Source organism: Triturus cristatus, chromosome 7 (genome assembly GCF_964204655.1).
Source record: "Triturus cristatus chromosome 7, aTriCri1.1, whole genome shotgun sequence".
Lineage (NCBI taxonomy): Eukaryota > Metazoa > Chordata > Amphibia > Caudata > Salamandridae > Triturus > Triturus cristatus.
The window spans coordinates 1846914279-1846934398 of NC_140590.1; the positions used below are offsets into that span (position 1 = coordinate 1846914279).

The 20120-nt window shown below is 46.4% G+C and overlaps 1 long non-coding RNA gene across 1 annotated transcript in view; it reads right to left on the reverse strand.

Annotated features, from left to right (window-relative positions):
- LOC146813418 (uncharacterized) overlaps window positions 1–19732 on the reverse strand; it is a 229155-nt gene extending 209423 nt beyond the window's left edge. Inside the window, exon 1 of the long non-coding RNA XR_014966975.1 lies at window positions 19634–19732. This is a non-coding gene — a long non-coding RNA (uncharacterized LOC146813418). The remainder of the gene's footprint in view (window positions 1–19633) is intronic.
- Window positions 19733–20120: the final 388 nt, after the last annotated feature.

The following is a 20120-nucleotide window of genomic DNA, read 5'->3' on the forward strand; positions in this document are numbered from 1 at the left end:
TTATTAAGTTATTTTAAGGGACGTTATGTTGAGTGTGACCTTGTATATTGCATGTAACCCCTTTGTTTTCTTTGCCACGTGCACACTTCATAACTCCAAGTTACTGCGGTGCCATTTGTAAAATGTACAATTTGGACATTTTAGGAAAATGCAGTTGTTAGGAATATGTGGCTTGGTTCTTTGAAGATTTGGGGAAAGAATGTATTTGGGGCAATCTCGTTCGTTTGTTAACCAGTCAGTTTGACCAGTTTGTGCCCCGGATAATACCCCTTGGGTTCCGCCAATTCTGTTTTGTTCGGGTAGCTGACCCTCGCTGCTGTTAGTATTGGGCGCCCTCCCTGTTGTGTTGACATGTTGCCTATCCATTGAACTCTTCGTACAGTAATGAGGTTATGTGATGCAAAATTAATTCTCATTCTGCCTAGCGATGAACAAAGCCAATAAATGACCTTGTTCTTTAGTTGGGCCCCATTCTACGGCTGGACTGTGTGGCAAGGCAGGTACATTTTTTAAAGCCATGCCCAGCAGAGAGGCCTATGTTTGGTAGGGAGCGTGGAGGAGTGAAATACACTTGTATTGCCAGCATGGCAGCTCTGACGTGGGACTGGTTACGAATTTGCTTCTGTCACAACAAATGGCATCGAAACAGTTGGGGTGCAGTGTGATCATTGCTTTGGGGCAGTCTCGTTTGATAACCAGTCAGTTTGACCTGTTTGCGCCCCGGATAATACCCCTTGGGTTCGGTTAACTGGCCCTCATTTCTGTTAGTATAGGCCACCCTCCTGTTGTCTTGCTGGTGCTTTTAGCAGCGAGATCAGTTAATTGCCCTTTAATACCCTTCAGAGTTAATTCAATCCCTTTTAAGACAGAAAGTACTGGATTAAAAAATTTGGCAAAGAGGGACTCCATAAAGTCAGTATTGTCCTGTGGTGGAATAGCCGGTATCGATATGAAGGAAGCAACATTTGAATGACCAGCCTGGTGGAGTTCCTTTCCATGGACAGCACGAGGTTTCCTAAAGCCCAATTTGGTTTGTTATTTAAAATGTCTTTGCCTTTTAGAGGGCACAAGATTCAGTTTGAGCAGGCTCAGGACGTATCTCATTCTCAGTTGCATGTGTAATCCCCAATGCACCCTTAAATATACATGGATTACTTACGCCCTTTCCACCACCAGAATGCAGTGGGCTCGACTCCTCGCTCGATGTCAGCCTGGTTAGAAGGCCTTGTTCATTATCTGTATTAAGACTAATAGGGATGGAAGTGTCTGTTGCAGAAGCACTACTTGTAGTGGCCAGAGCTCAAGCTTTTTTGTGGCATCCAATCTCTGTTTCACAATCCTGAGAGAGGCCCACCAGAAGGGCCATCTGTGAGTGGGCTTCCTGGGATGAGCGTGGGGTTGTCTGGGGTGTTTAAAAGAAGATGGCTCTGATTTGTGAAGCGAGTGGTCCAGGCGCGAGAGAATTCGCCTGGGATGCTGAGACAGATGGACTGGGTCTCCTTAATACTGCTTTCTGAAGTGGACAATACAATAATAATCAGGATTTGGTTGGCCCCTCTGGGCCCTGGTGCCACTGCACCTGCTGCACAAACGAAAGCTGCACCCTGCTGAGTGGAGTTCGTGAGATGGGATTTCTTTGCGTGAAAATGCACCATTTACCCACTCTTTTTTCAAACTTTTCTCGGGGGATAACTCCCCCCCCGAACCCACCATAGGTGGTTCAGGCTCGCTCGCTACGCTGGCTCGCCACAGTGAAGTACGACAGTTGTTTTACGCCTCACCACTTTCAAATGTCACCATCCGCCGGGGTATTTGCAGCATGTATTGTGGCTCTTTTGCATGATATTGATCCTGACGCATCTCTTATGTCGAAGACATATACCTGACAAATGATGAATTAAATCCCCTTCTCAAGAGAGTGGATCACATCATCACGTGATTTGCTGCTCTTGGCTACAAGTTCAATTTAGCGAAATCGCAGTTTGCATTTTGGGCTGTTCTTTTTCTTGGTTATGAATTGATTAATTAGGGTAGGGGTTTAGCACCCCTTTTTGGGGAGAAGTATACTCAATTGCAACCTCCATCTACCCTTAAAAAATTGCAGTCACTGCTTGGTTTTCAAAATGTTGCCAGGATTTACATTACTGACTATGCTCGGCGTATCAAACCTCTTTATGCTTTGATACGGCCATCATTTTCTGCTTCCTCCTGGCTTCCGGAACATACCACGGTGTTGCATGCTTTACAGTCTGAATTGTTTGCTACGCAATATTTATAGACTAGGTTGAATACTACCAATTTGGACATCTAGATTTTGCCTGGTACGATTGGCTTCACCTATGTGACATTTAATGAGGGGGGCACAGTCCCAATTGCTTATAAATCGCACCTGTAGACTCCTGCAGATTTGCATCTCTCTTCTACTGAAAATGTTTTGATTGCGGTACAAATGGCGATTCTAACAAAACGCCCTCTTGCTCAAGGTAAATGCATTTTGTTGAGCCGGCCTTAGAGGCGTTTATGAAAGCTAGTGTTCCTAATTCTAAAGCTCTACATCCTCATTGGATTCAATGGGCTACAGCTTTGATGTCCGCTGATATCAGCTTTATTTTTTACCTTTCCTTGCAAATGCAAGAGTTTCTTCAGTATGAACATGTTCACCCTCTGCCTTCTTACGTTCTTCCTCTTGATCAGAACAAATGTATCATATGCACTGATGTTTCGGCTCAACCGGCCATTGGTTCTAAGCAGACTTATTCTGCAGCTTGCGCTATTGACGTAGGTACAATGAAGGATGGCGTTTTTAACTCTACCTTGATCCACACCCAGTCCCTTGGGGACAGAATGGCCAAACTGGCCAAGTTCAGAACCTTGATTTTAGCTCTGATCCAGAATTGCCATCCCTTGTTATACATGATTGTTTTTTATTGTGTACAGTCTTTTAATGACAATTTGTATTTTTGGACACAAAATGATTTTCGGGATTCTAAAATTTAGCACAATAACGCATAAAATGCTTTGGGAGAGAGTGGCTGCTCTTAGAGAACGTTTGCCAGTTACACATGTTATACACACATTGGGCCATCAACGTGTGAGAGCGCCCACTGTTGGAAATTCACTGGCTGATGAAGCAGCCAAATCTGCAGCAGCCACAGTTAAAGTAGCCACAGTTACGAGTTCTAGGACTAAACTTGATGATTACATTTTTTCAGCCATCGCCTCTACTCGGGATGGTACTTCCTTTCCTCAGGGGTTTCCTTATCTATTTTCTTACCAGTTAACTGCTGACAGAGTTCCCTTTGTGACCATTCCTAGTGTTGGTGATCATCTGATTCCCCAACCTTGACCGCAGACACTCTTTGATAGTGGCCGCCCATGAAGGTATTGCTTCTGCACATGCAGGAGTGGCTTCCACTATTTCTATTTTACAGCAACGCTATTGGTGGCACGGTTTATACCAGTAGACTCACCAATATGTTCTTTGTTGCAACGTTTGCCAGCAAATTAAGAGTTTTACTGTGTCGCAACCACCTCAGAGGAACATGAGGGCAACCACCTCAGACACATCTTTATATTTCCAATCAGCAGGTTGGCTGCATTTATCTTGATCATTGCGGTCCTCTTATATCTGATAATGCGTTCAAATATATTTTTGGGCAGTGGATTCTTGTACTAGGTTTCTCTGGGTCTGGCCTCAGCACTCTGCTGCTGCTCGCCCTGTTATACAGGATTTGCTTGTCTTTGTGGGAACTTATGCCTATGGCGCTTGCCATTCAGACCAGGATCCGGCTTTCGCCTCTATGGCGTACCATGATTCGATGATGTCAATGAAAGTGCAGTTGCATTTCTCGTCCCCATATAGGCCCAAGGGCAATTCTGTGGTGGACCGGAAGAACCGTGACTTACAGCAATCTTTTGCAGGTAGGGTATTAGGTACCGGCCTTGGTTGGTTCACTCATCTTTATGGGGTTCAATGTGCTCTCAATAACCTCCCAAGAAGATCTTTGGTTGGATGGACCCCGTACAAAATGCTCTTTGGCATCAAGATGCATTTTCCAGACAATGATGGTCTAGATGTTGTAGCGGCTGCCACAACGTTTGAGCAGATAACCACTGTGCTGTATGTAGGAGAGTAGGATCTGCACTTGTGTTGCCCCCACTTTTTGTCTGATGTATACACTGGTTTCTGGCTATAGTCTGGCTGGGTCCCTGCTAATCAGGGCCCCAGTCTACCTGATCTCTCTAAACAATTTGGTGTGCATATTAGATGCACTAGTGATTGGATATTGTGGTACCTTATGAGCCCCTAGTATATGGTACCTTAGGTACCTAGGGCATTGGTACTTCACAGGCCTACCAGGGGCTGCAGCATGTATTATGCCACCCCTGGGAAGCACTCACAATCTGACACCACAGGCCTGCTACTGCAGCCTGTGTGAGGTAGTGTTAGCACTCCTCACAGAGGTATAGGTTCCTATATCTCACCATACACACACACATATAAACCTATCAGTCACCCATATGGTAGGCCCTATCAATCCCAAGGGCAGGGTGCGTGGTTTACTATGTGAGGGGGTGCTTCTGCCTGAGCAGGGCCCCTCTGCAGCTGGCAGAGTCCATTCTCTGCTGCTTTTTGTGGATGCGGTTAAACCATATACTCTTAAGTGCATTATAACCTCGCGGTAAATGCTAACTTTGGAATGACTGCATCAAAACATGTCATGTTTGGTGTCAAACAACTTGGAATCCTACCCCCACACCAGTAACTGGTGTGGGAGTAGGATCCCACCCTTCTAGAGGGGACGACATGTACACACTGTACTAACCGGTAGAAATCTTCTAAGGCCCTGGCATCACAAAATGGATGCCACCAGCACAGACACCGGGCTGCCCTCCTGCTGCTGACCGAAACTCGCAGTGGAGGGAGCTCAACAAAGGGTTTCCTGTCACAGAGAGGTGTCACAACCTCCCAGACAGGACTTAGTGTACTGGAGCTGGGTGGCTGTACTCTTAGAGTGCTTTGAAGTCTTGCACTGGGGGAGCAGTAGGCTCCTCTGTGCATATGTCAGCTCAAACCGGTTCAGGGGCCTCTGCCCCTGTCCTGGCGCGAAACTGGACAAAGGGAAGTGGGTGTAACCACCCACTACCCTGGCCCTCCTAGAGGAGTGGCCATAGAGCTAGTCCCTCCCATCTTTTCACTATAAGATACCAAAGCTTGCCAATGCAACTTAGATTACACCTGGACGACACTCTACGAAGAAGAATCCTGGCCCTTCAACTTTCTACTACCTTTAGAAGACCGAAGGATCTCCCTTGGAGTCAAGGAGTGACTCCCCTGCTTGGCAGGCACCAAAAGGACTGAACAACGGTTGCAAACTTTACCGCTCCCGCTGGAGCCCGAAGTCCCTGCGTCCCCTGCAGCTGATTTCCTGACCTCTCGTCGGCCATTTTGAGTCCCCAGCGAAGCTGTGGCATCTGGACCCCACGAGTGACGAGGAACAGCAATACCAGGGAACCGTGCACTGATTTCAAGTGCAAGCCCTGAACGACAAACTACAAACTTGTGCTTTGGACCACTTACTGTCCAAGTCCCTAGCAGGTCTGGAACCAAAGATCAGCAGCCTACCTCGTCCCGAGTGACCGTGGGCTGTTGCTGAAGTTTCCCTGCAAAGGCGTCTTTGCGGTTGCTTGCCCGTTGGCTAGTAGCCCCCACGAAGACTTTCCGAACTGCTCCAAGGGTTCCCCTGGTTGCTCTGGGTCTGCCTTCACTTACCCTTGCTGGGTAAGTCCATCGAACCTTGCTGGTCTGAACCATCCAAGATCTTCATTCTACACAAGACTTGCAGTTGCCAAGGTGTGTTGGCTCCAATCCGAGTGCTGACACCGCCATCAGCTGCAGACGTTGTGGGACCCTCCAAATCCAGCTGCTGGTCTTCCTTGATCTCTCCTGGACCACGTGGGCGAAGAGACAAAACACCATCAGCGACGTGAAGAGACTCGACAGTTGTGGTCATCTATCCTGAAGGCCACCGGTCACTGGCAAGTGACTCTGAACTCTGTCCCCTCAATTTCTAGGTCGCCTGCAACTCCAATCCATCGTTGGATTTCCACGGACACTTCACCCGACGACACAAGCAGCAAGACTTCAACGATTCCCATTGAAAACAGCATCGCGACCCGACACCAAAGGACACCTATGCACCCGGCTTCCCTGGGTGAGGTAACTCTGGCATTACGGTGCCCAAGTGTGCATTGGCTATCGAAGTACTTACCCTGTAAGTTGTTTGCTTGTTGTCCATTCAGAAGTGCCATAGAACTGTAAAATAATAACCGCGACATACTGCCATTGAAATCAATGAGAAACCCGCGTGTGTGTTTAGACACTGCATGCGTCCTCTGTGGGCTGATTACTTACCTGCCAACACTGCAGCAGTGAAGCCCCAGCGATTCCCAAGGCCCTAGGCCTCTTCAATTTGCAAGTCGAGTTGTTTATACCATTTTTTTAGTATATGGTCTGGTACGCCCCTAGGGCTACAGCCATATTTGTGCTTAATTTATTGGGAACTGTTGATCTTTTGAATGTTTACCTGGCTCTAATCTCATAAAGAGATTAGTAGAGTATATTTAGAAATAAATACATATATATTTGATATATATACCTGTGTGGTGTCTTTTCATTTGGTAATTCAAGAGATTATAAGGTAAAACAAGCTGCTTTACATTCCCCAGAGACTTAGCCTGAAGGCTGCTCTCCACAGCTACTACTAGGATAGCTTTCTTTAAAAGGTTGTCTTTAAACCTATCTACCAAGAGTCGAATTGGACTGGTACAAGGTGGCCACTATAACTAGTGACCAGCATCTGCCAGGCCAACTTCTCACACTGTATTACAGGATCTACAAAAGTGGTGTGATGCTCTGGTTAAACCCTATTTGCCTTTGACTCCGCCATCGAATGCAGCTGTCTTGATTTCTGTTTCTGGCTGGCTTCCTAAAGTTAGAGATCTGCTTCTTGGAAAGGTGGCGATCAAGAAAGAATTTGGTCCCTCCTACCGTGCTCCTGATCCAGTGCTTGGTCTTAAGGGTACCCGAACTGTGACTTTACCTCCACTTCTAGGATACAAAGACAATCGCTTTGTTTCAAGTGAACATGTCAAGTTATACCATTTGGCCCATCCTCAATAGTATGCCTAGCGGTGTCCCAACACGGGATGTTCCTTAACAGCCTGTGAGCTCCATTACTTCTGATTCTCCCCAGCTGCCAAAGGCGGATGTCGAGTCTTCAGTTGACTTGGTACCTGTTTTACCTTCCTCACACCCGACAATGGAAATCGCTTATTCTGATCCACCCCTTGAGGCCCCTTCAGGAGTGCGATCCTCAGGTTTACATCCAGAATCTCAGCCTCTGTTATTCCAGCTGAGTTCTTCTGATTACTATATCAATCAGGATAACTTTTCGTCAGACAGTTTTTTGTTGTCTTCAGTCTTATGTCAACCACCAGCGCGGATTTGTGTATTCATCTCCTGGGTAAAACACACTTATCTGGTTCCACCTTGGATATATGTATGGATCGTGTTCTCCAAGGTATTTTTGTTCATATGGATTGGTTTTGTAACTTTTTTTTTCTTTTGATCAATGGCCATTACCTACCAGATCGTTCTGCTGCAGAACTTGTCGACGTGTTGTTGGCTGCACATTCCTCCTCGCTAAAAGAGATCAGTCCCTTGTTAACATTTCAGCTGCCCTAGTCACTGACGGAATTGTATGGGATAAAGTACCATTAGATGAATTTGGTGCCACAGAGACCCTGCAGATATACTATGTATTCCGTGTTTCCATGGGTGATGTAATAGTGCCTGGGTTGCAATCGGATGATTGGGACGTTGATGCTGTGAATTCTATGTTTTACAAATTGCCAATATTACACTGTCTTTGACACTGAGGATTTATATTTAAACTCTGCTAACTATGCTGATTTGTTCTGTTATCAAAATTATGGGCATCATTTTTTCTATAGAGCCAATGAACAGCGCCCCCACTATAACTACACTCAATGGAAACATTGCCCAACTCTATTTCAGGGTAGTTCACATACACAAAAGATGAAGAGCACTTATTTCACTCCTGGTGACCTTTCGGACCCGGCATCATACTATTTTAAATCGGTTCCCACTCTTTCGAAGAAATATATGCTTACCCAGACCAAGTTGATATATGCATCCCTTTTTAATGATAATATAGCCCTGAAAGGATATTATTACTGGAAGTACAATATTGACTTTAAATCAGTATGGGTCACTGAGTCCTGGCAAGTCTAAGGTACAGAATCTTTATACCGAGCATGTCTGATACTTACGCAAATTATCTTTTTTAATGACACGGTCCAACAGACTACTTGTCTAGTGTCGGCTAAGATTAAAAAATTGTATAGTCCCACTATTCCATCCTTGGCCCTTTTTGATAATTTGCAATTTTATACAAATTATATTGAAGACCAACTGAATGGTATGATACAAAATGGTACATTTAATTCTTCTATGATAGCTCCAATTGGGTGGGCATTATGGCCATCAGACACAAATGTTTGTCATTTTTGTTTCATGAACTCTATTTCTGGGTTCAAATTAAATAGACCTGACCCATATTATCCACAAACCCTGCATTCCAACACTGTTACTATTTATTCCGTAGGTAAATTATGTCAACAATGGTTAGAACATTCCACATTGTCTGGGGTGAAACATTTTTATCTCTTGTCCGAAGATATAAATATATCTGATTTCCTTTTGGGTCCAAAATCCCCGCGTTCTAAATGATTTGTTTATGCTGCTGATAATTAACTTTGGAAATAGTTGCAACCGGAAGCTACAGTCCGTTGAAGCCAAATTGATCAAGATAATTTGGATAACGTGCTTGCTGTTGTTGACAGCAGTATTAATACACTGTCATCTTGTATTTATGCTTTAGATATTATTGTGTTTTCCCTAATTGATATTGTATAAAATGAGGTCTCCACCTTGTATCATGGACTGAATCATCTTAGATCGGTTATACAATTTGGCTGGACACTGCAAAGACTTGAGAGTGGGCACGTTCCTTGGCATTTCTTTAATTGTAGATCTTTCTTCTTACCATTTATTTTGACACGGAAACAGCAATCAATGGCAATGAAAGTCGCTAGTTCCACTATGCTACACATAGAAAAGCTTGAACAACTTCACTATTGCAGAAACTCATTCTGGGGTATGGTTAATACATGGGGTAATTTTGTTGTCTATTTTGACCTTTCAGTTGACTGCCTCCATGAAACATTTCCCAGTAGGTAGATATGAATCCCTTGGGAGCAGTTACATTCATGAGTTCTACTCCCTGCCTTTTACATATCATTGTCAACGAGGGGTGCGACTCCACTACCGATCATTCCCTTGTATGTAAACAAGTAAAAATTCACAGCACTTGTAATGTTTCTGCCCCAAATCTGGCTTGTTATTCGAAAGGAACTTCTGTTCCCGTAATCATTCTCACTCTTACATTGCTTTCAAATAGAAGCTATCTCGTTCTTAATAATCAGGACTGTTGCGGTCTATGGGCGTGAATCCCGTTTGTAGTATCTGTTTCCCAGTTAGTTACCTGTTGGAAAAACGTCCTGTTTCCCCCTCCACATGGGAATGTAGATAGTTTGTGATGGCCTTCCATTCCAATGCTGAAAACAGATTTCAACAAGCTAAGCAGACTTAAAGCATTATTGTTTCAACAAGAAGTGTCTCTCACTTCAGCACGTGAGACCTTCGAACTGCAGGTGGCGAGAACATCTAGTGAAATACACTGTTAACACAAATCTCCCCCTACATTTTGGTGAATTGATACATCAAATATTTAACATGTCTGATACCACGGGCTTGGCACACTTTTTTAAACTTGTGGGTTTCGACCTCGTGACATCTTTTCAAACTATTTTGGAATAATACCAGCTTTTATGTATTCTTTTTTATACAGTGTGTTCGGTGGGTTCACGCTGATGCTCATCTTAATTTGCGGCATCATTGTGTGGTTCCTGCTATTCCACAATGGCTGCTCCATTTGTGGTCCTTCCAGGGAAGGCATCACTGCAGCAGTACAGTGAGCAAATTCTACAACGTTTTGGAGTGGTGCCTTTAGATACTGTGGATGCCGAATTGTGTCTAACATTCTGCTATGCCTACTTCACCTGTGAGCAACCTGCGTTTCACAGCATCCAGTGCCCCTTTCAGTGGCCCTGGACATCTGCCTGGCTACACCACCTCACGCTGCCCTGGATTTTGAACTGTTGATGGGTCCCTTAGTGGCCCATAACCAGGACTGTTCCTTGGGTGTGTGTCTTGTTTACAACCCAGTGTTGTGGCTAGTGGCTTGAGGTGATCCCTGTGCAATTGTGCAGCGTCTTCTGGACCTCAGTTTCAACACAGGTTGTCCTAAGATGGTCTTGTCTACAACTGGATACGAGGAACATGTTTGTTCCTTTGACCTGCTCAACTGCATGGCTGACATTTCTAATTTGAAAGGTTCAGATTTCTTACTGGAAACTTTCTCTTTTCACTTATTATCGCACATCCTGGCTCTACTGTAATTGGATATATTGTTTAAATGAGATTTAACTACCATAGATGGACCATCTTTACATCTACTTCACCTTCAAAACAAACATCACGCGCAAACGTCTGTGCCAGGGCAGGAACTGGAGCAAGATCTCCGACGACCAGCTTACCACCTCCCTCTGAGCAGCTCCACTCCCACCACCAAGAACAATGACCTTTCCACCGCCACCCGAACCCTACCCAAACCCTGCACAATTAGATATCCGACGGCGCCAACACCATCACCCCCTCAAGAATACTATCAACTCACATGCCAAGAGAGCCAGCTGGTTTTCCACCGAACTCTGTGAATCCAGACGAACCTGCAGATGCCTCAAAAAGATATGAAGGAACTCCAAAATCACAGCAGACCTTGACAGCCACCACCACCCACCACAAACTCATCAGATTCACAAGGAAGAAAGCACTCCAGGACAGAATCATCGCCCACACGCACCGTAGTAAGGAACTCTTAAGCATCATCAAAGAGTTTGCCCAACCTAACAATGAGACATCCGACATCCCCCTGCCCAAGACCACTGCGACAGACTCCTCACCTTCTTCTATCACAAAATCAAGACCATCTACGACAACTTTGATGACAACAACCTACATGCGGTACCTACACCCATCATTCCCTACACAACGCAGCCTACACTTGACAGCTGGACCGCCCTCTCCATCGAAAACACCCTGAAGACTATGAAGTCAACCTACTCTGAGGCCCCCATGAACCCGTGCCCCCACCACATCTACCACAGAGCCACGGACATCATTGCCCCGAACTTTGACCAATCGTCAACCGCTCCTTCCCTGATGACTGGAAACACGCCGAGATCAACGCTCTCCTGAAAAACCCTCGGCGGACCCCACTGACCTCAAGAATTTCAGACCAATCTCCTTACTCCCTTACCCAGCGAAAGTCATCCAAAAAGCCGTCAACAGCCACCTCGCCTCCTTCATGGAAGCAAATAACATCATTGACTCCTGTCAATACGGCTTCAGGTAAAACCACAGAACCGAAACCGCCCTTCTTGCCGTGACAGACGACATCCGCTCCATCCTCAACAGAGGAGAGACTGTGGCCCTCATCCTCCTAGACCTCTCTGTGGCCTTCAACACAGTCACTCACCACACCTTATCCCACAGACTTCACAACGCAGGAATCCGGAACAAGGCCCTCGACTGGATCCGCTCATTCTTATCCGGCAGAGCACACTGGGTCAGACTCCCACCCTTCCCCTCGGATCCCACACAGACCACCTGCGATGTTCCCCAAGGATCCTCCATCAGCCCCACCCTGTTCAACGTCTACATGGCCCCACTCGCACCCAACCAACGTCTACATGGTCCCACTCGATTCCATGGGCTCAACATTGTATCCTACGTAGACGACACCCAACTCATCCTCTCCTATCCAATGAACCAAACATCTCCAAACACCACTTTCAAAAAGAAATGGAAGCAGTCGCCAGGTGGATTAAGAGCAGCTGCCTACAACATAAAACACGGACAAAAAAGTACTCATCATGGGCCCCTGTCCCAATGCCTGGAACAGCACCTGATGGCCCCCTGCCCTCAGGAACCCACCTTCCCCTACTGACCATGCATGCAACCTCGGAATCATCCTGGACTCCGAACTCAAAATGGACCGCCAAATCAATGCTGTCTCTTCCTCCTGTTTCCACACCCTCCGACTCCTACGAAAGACCTTCAACTGGATTCTACTCGAACACAGGCAAACTGTCACCCATGCTCTCATCAGCAGCAGACTGGACTACGGCAACGCACTCTGCGCCGAGATCAACAAGAACCTCCCCCGCAAACTCCAGAACATCCAGAACTCCTCTGCCAGACTTGTCCTCAACCTACCGCACCACTGCCACATCACCCAACACCTGCGAACACTAAATTGGCTCCCCGTCGAGGGAGAATCACCTTCAAGCTTCTCACCCGTGCCCACAAAGCCCTCCGCAACACCGGACCTGCCTACCTGAACCACCGTCTCTTGTTCTATGCACCACAAAGATCTCTCCCCTCAGCCCAGCTCTCCCTTGCTATGGTGCCGTTCATCAAGAAATCCAGAACAGGTGGTCGTTCCTTCTCCCTCCTCGCGGCCAAGGCATGGAACACCCTCCCTCTCTACCTCCGACAGTCTTCTATACTCTCCAGTACATGAAGGGCCTCAAAAAAACCTGGCTCTTCGACGAATAGACGTGAAGATCCGGGAGCTGCGCCGCCCTCCCTTCAGCGCCTTGAGACCCTTTCGGGTGAGTAGTTGCGCTTAATAAACTGTGATTGATTGATTGAATTTCCTTTTTTCAGATTTGAACATCGTCCCTCTAAGAGTCACTTACTAAAACATTTTTTTATATGCTTTGGCTCTGCTTATCGCCTGATTTCTGTTGTCATTTTGTTGCTACTATCCTCAACAAGGAGAGGGTGTCATGTGTCCCATGTAGGCCCATTGTTATTTTCCCTATTTTAGTATGAGCACTTTGCAGACTGCCCTCTGCTTTGCGCACGCTACTATACAAACTTTTTTTGCTTTGCGCCACACTGTACTTTCACAAAGAACCTGCTGTTGTTTTTGCGTTCTGTTCTTTCCTGCGATTTACAATAGACAAGTTGAAACAACAATGCCCCTTGTTATTTTGTTCTCGTCAGGCCCTAGCACCTAGACAAAACATGCAACTGCAGCTGTTGTTTGAGAACATGTACTTTTGTCATATAGGTATGCACGGATCGGTAACAACACACTTGGAGAGGGATCTTTCCAGGGAAGAGATTGTGACAGTACCTGAGATGTAGAACTTTCATCTGTGTATGCTAAGGTACGGGGTCTGCTGCCAACACTCAGAGATCTTCTGATACATAACCATTTTGCTTCTGTAGAATGGGATGGGGGTTGGGCTTCCCTGTCTTGTATAATGACAGATTATTTTATGATTTATGGACTACTCACTATGCTGACCGTATTTGTGTTAGACATTTTATTATTTATTGTGGCACGTATACTGCATACTAGTGCATGATAGTTAAAATAAATATTTTAAACTTTTATCGTGTCTCTCTCAGAACTTATTGTGGACTAGAACAAGTGTGAGAGCGAAAGGGTGTGCCCTGTAACCGGGATTCCTGAGAGAGTCTGGAATGTTGTGTTCTGGGGTGTCTAATCACTTGTTCCTCTGTGGGTGAGTAGGAGGGCAAATTAGACACTATAGCTAGTCGGTCCCGAGCACATTGGTACTAAGGTGGTAGTGCTTACTACGGTTCTATGGTCCCAAGCATTGTTTTGTGCCTACGCAGAATCCCTGCAACAATAGGCACATTCCTAGTGCGGCAGTTTTCTCACTTTCTTTCACTTTCATACCCTTCCCCTCGTTTATTCTGTAATATGTGGTTTTCTCTGATCCTTATTAACTTCCCCACACATTTATACGGTTAAGGGTGCACTACCACTCTTACTCGCTGGCACGCTGCCTCTTATGCATTGGCAATAGGACTCACTCACAAGCTTATGATTCCACAGTGATTAGAGATCACAGAATGTTTCTAGGATCCTACACAATACTTTGTAGGTGATTATTGCATAACATTGAGTGATTACTGCATACTAATGAGTGATTACTGCACAATGTGTTGCTGCTTAATACTGGGTGATTACTGCACAGCACAGAGAGCTGGTACATGGTGATTACTACTTGGTATTGTGTCGTACAGCACAACACCTAGTTGTTACTGCATGATACTGGCTGGTACCGCACACAACTGGTCATTAATGCATGATACTGGGTGTTGTTGCACACAACTGGTCATTACTGCATGACACTGGGTGGTAATGCACAACACCTAGTCATTACTGCATGATACTGTGTGGTACTGCACAACACCTAGTCATTACTGCATGATACTGTGTGGTACTGCACAACCCCATCTGATTACTTCATGATACTGTGTGGTATTGCACAACACCTGGTATTTCAAACCAGAGGCTCACCTTACCGATTGGGGGACCTTCCTGCCGTCCTGTCGTGCCTGTGTTGCTGCCGCCGCTCCTGGGCCCCTCACGCTGTGTGTCTCCCCCGCCGCCGCCGCCACTACACCTCGCGGCCGAGAGCAGGGGGAGACTACAGCTCCCAGGCGCCTTAGCGGCCGCTGACGCCACCCACGTGCCCGGAGGCGCACAAAAGAACGCGGCTCCCTCGGGGGAGCGGGAATTCAAACCAGAGGCTCACCTTCCGATTGGGGGACCTTCCTGCCGTCCTGTTGTGCCTGTGTTGCTGCCGCCGCTCCTGGGTCCCTCACGCTGTGTGTCTCCCCCGCCGCCACCGCCACTACACCTCGCGGCCGAGAGCGGGGGGAGTCTAGAGCTCCCAGGCGCCTTAGCGGCCGCTGACGCCACCCACGCGCCCGGAGGCGCACAAAAGAACGCGGCTCCCTCGGGGGAGCGGGAATTCAAACCAGAGGCTCACCTTACCGATTGGGGGACCTTCCTGCCGTCCTGTCGTGCCTGTGTTGCTGCTGCCGCTCCTGGGCCCCTCACGCTGTGTGTCTCCCCCGCCGCCGCCGCCACTACACCTCGCGGCCGAGAGCGGGGGGAGACTACAGCTCCCAGGTGCCTTAGCGGCCGCTGACGCTACCCACGCGCCCGGAGGCGCACAAAAGAACGCGGCTTCCTCCGCGTTGCGGGACGTGCACGGGCGGCACCGGGCTAAGCCCGGGACAAGGGCGGGCCCTCTGAGGCCCTCAGAGGCACAAGGAGGCCGGGACGGGCCACGTCACTTGGTGTCAGGTATTCGTCCCTGTTACCTTTGTGTTGGACTTGGCGAGTTTTATCGTCTTATAGAGTATGAGTGACGATATTTAGTACAAGGAGCTGATTCATTCCCTTATTGACTTATTCTGTCATCATTTGTTCGTGTAGGCGCTTTTATAGTCTGGTATTTTTATCATTAAATATTTAAACATCACGAGGCATTTGTGAAAATGTTGAAATCCTCAATAGGCAAAACACCTTCCTCTGCCGCAACACTAGATAATTATCTGGTGAAAGTCGTTACTAAAATAAATAGTGAAAGACGCAAATCACTGGGCCAGGGTGCTACTTCCCCCTTACTGATTAGTACGCCCACTACATTATCTCCCCCCTCCCAAGGTGTTAGCTGTAGTACTGAACAACACGACCTGGTAAATTTGGCAGATCTAGTTCCTCTATCTCCTGAAATAGAGCAGCTTCAAGAAAATATGGCTGATTTAAAAGAGACCAATGAGGCTCCACTAGAGGAGTCCTTGGTTCCGGCAACTCAGAGAGTGTTGAGACCTCGTAAGCATACACAACTTAAACGGGGGGTGGCCGAAATAGCAATAAGAAAATAGGTCCTTCGCCCATAAATGGAGATAGTTTAAAGGAGGCCCTGTTAAACAATCCCATAACTAAAATAGATCCTGAACAAATAGATTACCTGATTGGCATTATGGAGGCCAAAATTTCTAAAATAGTTGAACCTTTAGTGGCCAAAATTGGTGTGTTATCAGCAGAAATTGAAAGTTTACGAAACCTCTTGGGTCCCTGGAGTGATAAAACTGCTAATGCTACCGCTGTTGGAAGGGGCCAGAGGGAAATAAACGAGCCACACAAGCCCCTTAAGGAAGGTCCCAGTTTAGTTGAACTTGCAGATGCTGTACCCCTGAAAACCGTGATTAAAATTACTTCTTTAGATACTTGCCCAGGGAGTAAGAGGGAATTAAGGTCTAGTTGTATGGCTGGTGCACAACCAGACTTACCTCCTGAGTGTGCCCCATTTGTGGCAGTGTTGACAAATGTCCCACCTCTCATAGAGGTTGGTTTGCCAAATAAGCCAGAATCCCACGAATCCTTAAAGAACAAAACTGTTTCATGGTTAAACAAAGAGTGTGGGTTCCCAGTAGAGTTATCACACCTGATATTAACCACCAGGAGAGTTTCATGGATAGGGCGTTCACAAAAGAATATTAAGGGGGACTGCGTCATTATAAACTTCAGTAACCCATTCTTAGTTAATAATGCCCTCATAAGAGCTTCCTCGCTGCCATATACTGACCAGGGTATCACACTTCGCCCGCTTGGTTATTTCTATAGATATCGCACAAAGCAGCCCATAAAAGATTTAGGCAGGGGTAGAGAAACTGGTTCCGAAGGGCGGATTGCCCATGGTGTTGCTACATTCAATTGTTATCAACCATTGAGTGATTTAGATTTAAACGATTGACTCGACTATGGTCGGGACCATCTTACACATGCCATAGAAGCTCCTATTTTGACTATGGAGGAGGATCATGGGTTAAATGAAAATTCAGAGTGCACTGTGGAGGGTGGTACCCGAAATGTCATGAATATAGAGGGGGGTGCCTACGGTGGCATCATTGATGGCCTGGTGGGAGCGCCGGCCCAATGTCTCGGTACCAGGGTCCTCAGTTGGAACATCGCTGGGCTGAATAGTAAAGCTAATGATCCACAGTGGAGGAACTGCTTATCAGATCGTGAAATTATTGGGCTACAAGAGACTTGGGACACGGAAAATACTTTTTTGTTGGATGGGTATGCGGCTTTTTGGTCGGCTGCAGTTGTTTCTCCCAGGGGGAGGGCAAAGGGCGGTCTCCTAACCCTTATCTCATTAAACATTGAAGGGATTTATACTAAAGTGGAGACAGGCTCGCCATATTGCCTTGCAGTGGAAATTCAAACCATTTTAAATGGGAATTGGCTTATTGTCAATTTTTATAATTCTTTTGCTAAGAGTATGCCTAACGAACATTTAGTCAGTCTATATGATTTCTTGGAAATGTATAATGTTAACAGTACGAACCTCTATTCGGTTATTGTGCTTGGTGATTTTAATGTTCATTGTTGTTTAGGCAATTGTTTTGTTTGGGACAGTTTAGGCCCACCAAACCAAGAAAACATTCATTTTGAACACACCCCGCAGGGTCTGTACTTAGAAGACCTGATTGCTGAAAATGATCTTATTTACCCCACCAAATACACAGGTGATATCCCAACATACAAAGGAAGTGGCCTGGGGTCCATTATTGATTATATTTTTGTGAGCATAAATTTAGTTAATAGGGTGAGCAAGTATAAAGTTACCTGGACCACTTATGGTGATCATAACCCTGTTCAGGTGACTTTATCTGATGATTTAAGGAAAAAAGAATCTGACATCCTGACTGCTGGAATTCTGGACATAAGGCCCACCGATCAAATGCGTCGCCTGAAATGGTGCCGCGTGGTACCGAAGGATTTTAAGGATAATCTGATGGGAAAGGTCGGGGATGAAATGTTCACCTGTCTGAAAGATGGCATCATAGGGGATGAGGTCTTAGTAGCATACGGTAGAATCTGCTCCCAGGTCGATAGTGACCTTAAGAAAGTTTGGAAGGGGCAACCCAGAAACGGGGAAAAATGGTTTGATCATAATTGCTCAATTGCCCAACGGAAGTTGATGGTAGCGCTGAAAGCCGTGCCACCTGACAAAGCGGAAATTGCTGCCCTCAGGAATGTTTACAAAAAGGCACAAAGTAAGCGTAAAAATGAAATCAGGGAGGAAGCGTGGAATGAGCTTTTATCAATAATTAAGAATAGTGCTAAATTCTGGTCTGTGGTCAACAAGCCCTTTTTTCAGGATAAAAGCAATAGTGAACTCGACTGTGGCAGCCAAGAAAAAATATGGCACAGTCATTTTAAACAGGTGTATGATGGAAACGGGATGTTGGAAGGCCCAATTTTAAACATGGAGAAATATACTTTGACCTTCACAGAATTGGAAGTTACACATGCCATCATGCAAATGACAAGTAATAAGGCTCCGGGACCCGACGGAGTCACGGCAGACCTTTTCAAATCAGACGTAAAAACTTGGTCTAAGATTTTATTCAATGTCTTTGTTAATGCCTGCCATTTGGGTCTGCCCTCTACTTGGGCACGATCGGTTATCATACCCATATATAACAAGCATTTGCAATGCAATAGGTCTCGCTTTTGCGAGAGTTTAAGCTTTTGGCATTGTAAATGACAATGCCTTTTATTTATGTTTTAAAAACCAACAGATAAGAAAAAGGCATTGCCCTTTAGAATGCCAATAGCTCAAACTCCCGCTAATGCGAGACCTATTGCATTGCAAATGCTTTTTTTTGTCAGTTTTGTATAGTGCGAACTCGACCAGAGGGTATTGGAGAGCTTTACATGAGCACCAGTTACATTACCGAAGGACACATTCTTTTTTATTAGGCACCGGGAGATTAAGTGATTTGCACAGAATCACAGGATGCTGAGAAGATGTCGAGACTCGAACATGGTTCCCCACCTTCAAAGTTTGCTGCTCTGGCCGTTACGCCACAGCAGTAGCACTTGATGGCGGTGGAAGCCGTACATCAGCCTTGCCCTTCTTAATAGTCTGAAAACAGTTTACCTCAATGACGCTCTTTTGAGAGCTGTGCCACCAGCATCGTATCAAGGGCCTCCTTTGCACCATAACCCCAACTGAAGGTCTTGTGTGAAGCTCCCTATCCCGAGGTTTCACGCAGCTGCATATTTTGTGCTTCGGCTCACTAAGCCAGTGCCCACAAGTGTCCCTTGCCAGCACAGCTTATCTAGCAGAATACATGCCTTCCTGTGTGTGCCCTCTGCCTACTCAGAAGCAAACAAAGAATACAGGGCGCATCAAGCGTTTCGCCTACACCTGCATCCCATCTTTTATTCATGCCAGCTTCCCAAGCACTTCACCGGCCCCTGTGCATTGCCCACAGGGATATTCATGTACCTAGACAATGGCCTGCCATTAAACTGACAGGATGTTGCCCCTGTACAGTAGCACCTGGCAGGAGGTGCTGTGTGTGCGCGCAGGGAGGGCCGGGCCAGGAAGGGTGGAAGCAACACGAGGGCGAGGACAAAAGCCCAGCAACACGGGTTCTCCCCTCCCCAAACAGTAATCAAAGCCCGTGGCCTCTGCCACTGGCTGCTCATGCAAAGGACTGACTTACCGGGCACCAAACTGAGAATACGAGGAGCCGGGGGCCGCTGCCACATGGGCTCACACGTGCGCCCTGCAGAGGCTCGAACTAATGGATAGGTCTGTGTGAGGTGCGCTTCCCATTACGTCATCACCTGCTGCAGTTCGTAAAGCCCAGTGCTGATGATCGCTATGGGTGGGGGTGCTTTACAAACTGTGTGATATCTGCTGCCCCCTGCTGGAGGACGCTTTCAGTCAGCCCTGGTTCTTGCCAAACAGACTTCGCACTCGGGGACTTGCAGTTTTCTACATTTCTCATTCTATTCACGGGATTCAATATGGCAACGAGCAAAGTGTACCTGTCTGGGGGAAACACGTGACGCTTTTACAAATAAGGCACCCAGAAGCTCAAAGATATGTTTTCATATTAAAGATTCCTAATATACCTTTACAATACATACTTGGCACAAGATACCTTGTGAGTAATGTTTTGGTATGGGCAAAATATTTTATTGGCC